Here is a 3559-nt window from a genome sequence, read left to right on the forward strand (position 1 = left end):
GGAGAAAAATAATATTTTCACAGTGAAACTTCTGATGTCCACATTTTCAACATTTTTGGGGGAATCTTTGAACATTTTTTGGTGGAAAAAAAGAAATGTTAAAAATGTTTCTTAAGAACATAGAAGTTTTACTGATATATATGTAATCACTTTAGATATTTTTAGGATTTCTGGGGGAAGATTTTTACTCATTTTTTGAAAATATTTACAACAATTTTCTTGCCAAATTAGTTTTTTTTTTTTGTTTGGTTGTTTTTTTGTTTTGTTTTTTTAAAAAACAAAACTTGTAAAGAATTATTGGAATTTTCTTCCTCAAGGTTTGGCAAATTTTCAGAAATTTGGGGATGATTTTTTTTTCATGAATTTTTGGATTTCTTTCAGACAAGGAAACAATATTTTTTGGTGCCCATAAATGAAGACAACAAGAGGGTTAAAAACAGAACAGCACTGGTTACAAGTTTACACTAAAGCTGCAACAAGAAATCTATTTAAAAAAACATCTCGGTGCTTAATTGTAAATATGCAGTTTGTTTTTGCAGCAACAGATGAATAGAAACAATGAAACTGGTGTTGCTGTATGTGTGTTTGTGTGCTTTTATTCCTCCTGTATATCTCCAACCCTTGTTAGATCTCTGTTTCGAGTATTTCACTTGAGTCCGTTTGAGAGGTTGGACGCTGCGGTTTAAAGACGTCTCTTTCTCCTTTAAATAATCCTCTTCTACCTAAACGTCTCATAAAGCTGCTCAGATGAACCTCCTGCCCTGTAGTCCGACTCCTCAGATTCTGGTGTAGGCGTTCAGGACTCGTCCATCTGCTCTCTGCCGCTCTCCAGCCTCCAATCAACTCCACAGACTCTTGACATTGTCCAGAGAGGGTCCATCTCCAAGCATCGCCATGGTGATAACTGCATTATGGGGGACTTTACAGCAGGGAGGAGGAGAGGCAGTTTCTTCTTAAGATGTGAACTTCTTCTGCTGGTCAAAAGCTCCATTTAATGTCCTCAAAAAACAACTATTGGAGAGAGACATACTAGAATTATCACCTCTCAGAGCTGCTTATTATGTGACGGCAGGTGATGTTTAAATGCTAAACATCTCACACATGGAGTTTTAGAGAGACAGGACCTGATTAAGAGCAGCTGGATGTTAGACGTGATTTTTTTTTTTTTTTTTTTAAATCATTTTATTTATTTCTCTATATTTCTACTTTTATTAGCCTTTTCTTTTACGGATTCATTTTTTCATTAATATTGCTTTTTATTGCCACATTATTTCTTTTTAATTTTATTTATAAGCATATAATTTCGTTTTTTTAACTACTTTATTTATTTGTCTTTATTTTTATTTTATTTTATTTTAAGCACATTTCTTCTTATTTTTTAATAATTTTATTTATTTGTCTTTATATTTCCATTTTTACTTGCTTATTGTTTTATAGATTTATTGTTGTAATGTGGCATGCTCACTACTCCATATTAATGCTCCATTATTACCACTTTCCAACAGAATGCCGCATGAATTGCATGACTTAAACACCAGAAATAAGTTCCTGGATAATGATATTCTAAGCATTCAGTAAAATGCAGGGTGCTTCATTTAATCCTCGTGTCGTCCTGCAGATCAAAATTGACCCGTTTTAAAGTTTGAAAATGTGGGAAAAAAATATATTTTCACAACGAAACTTCTGATGTCCACATTTTCAACATTTTTGGGAAATCTTTGAACATTTTCTGGTGGAAAAAAAGAAATGTTAAAAATGTTTCTTAAGAACATTCACACAAAAAAAAAAAAAAAATCAATCAAACTCGAGCAAATTTTGTTGGATTTTGGTTGATATTTATGTGAAGTTCTTAAGAAAAGTTTTACTGATATATATGTAATCACTTAGATGTTTTTAGGATTTTTTTGGAAAATTTTTACTCATTTTTTGAAAATATTTTATTTTTAAATATAAGTTTTAAGGGAAATTTTTAAGGAAGTATTGGAATTTTCTTACTGAAAGTTTTGCAAATTTTCAGAAATTTGGAGAATTTTTTTGCTGAATTTTTGGATTTTTTTTTCAGACAAGGAAACAACATTTTTTGGTGCCTGTAAATGAGGACAACAGGAGGGTTAAGTGGATTCAACAGTTGAAGTGTTTTTAAAATCTCTGCTTGTTTCCTGCAAACCTGCAGACTGCTCAGACATTAAAATCTGTGTGTTTCTGTTTGCATATATTTGTGTTTATAAAATCTCACATTGATGCAGTTTTACCCTAATCCCTGCCGTCTAGATAAACCTGTGTTTGCTCTAAAGGTTAATTCTTTGACTTTGGCTGCTCAACTGAATCTTTACCGCCTGCAAGCCGTTTGTTAGTTTGAAGCGACTAAATTGGAGAAATGAAATTAGAATACGAGCAGAAGAAGACAGATGATTTGCAGTAAGCAGCTCCAGCAGCAGCAGCGTCTGAATGCGAGTGGAGGCGAGACGTCTGATTAATTCTGAACTCTGTGGTTGGAGCTCCGCTGCCCGTTGTGGCTTCACAGGTTTCACAAACAATCAGGTTGTTTGCTCCAGCAGCAGCAGATGGGCAGAGATAATTAATTTCAGGATGGAGTGCGTGAACTTTTCTGTAGCCTTAGGAGGAAATTCAGGCAAATCAAGAACAAGAGAATCAAAACAATAAGGAAGTCAACGACGCTCAGTGATGGATGGTTTTATGATCTGTTGGAGTAATTTTTTTGTGTTCATTTCAGATTATAATGTCAAAGTTTGACCTTTTATTGAGGTGATTTGAATCTGACCTGTTGTTTTGGTGTCATTATTAATATTCTGATTAATTAATGTGCGATTTGTTGTAATTTATTAGATCCTGATCTGCTGCCATAGTGAGCAGATGAAGAAAATTCACTGGATTTCATTCATTTAAATGTTCAACTAATGGTTCATTAAACTGTTTAGGGCTTCTATCCCCGGTTTAAACACACAGGTAGGACTATGTTTGTTCCTTTTTGTGTTGATTGCAAATTATTTTGTCACAAAGAGGTCTTTTATTGAGGTGATGTTAATCTGTCTTTTTGTGAATAATAATAATCTGAGGGATTATTGTGGGATTTGTTGCATATGGAGAAAAATATCCACTCCCTACACTGCTTTATTCATTTAATTAACCAACTAATGGCTCAGGATACGGTTTAAGGATTGGATCCATTATCTAAATTCAGATTGAGGGCTTTTCTGTGTTTCTTTCATCTCATAATTTAGGTTTTAAGGCAAATCTCAATGCTGTCAACGACCCTTCACAATAAAATACGTCTAATTAACTGTACTCCGCAGACAAATTTGAGGGCTAGCTGGTGAAAAAACACACATCAGAGGAAAGAGGCACCTTGCATGTTCAAATTCTGTAACCGAAAATGCAAGAAAGGCCCCAAAATATACAATTTTAGCTGCTAAGTTTAACACTTGCATTGCACACTTTTACGTCTTTTACAGCACATTTACTGTCTCACTGCTCTCATCTACCCATCAAAACAAAATAGATCTCACTGATTTCACACCAACTTCTCTGCACCAAACAG

Source organism: Amphiprion ocellaris, chromosome 11, assembly GCF_022539595.1.
Source record: "Amphiprion ocellaris isolate individual 3 ecotype Okinawa chromosome 11, ASM2253959v1, whole genome shotgun sequence".
NCBI classification, from domain to species: domain Eukaryota; kingdom Metazoa; phylum Chordata; class Actinopteri; family Pomacentridae; genus Amphiprion; species Amphiprion ocellaris.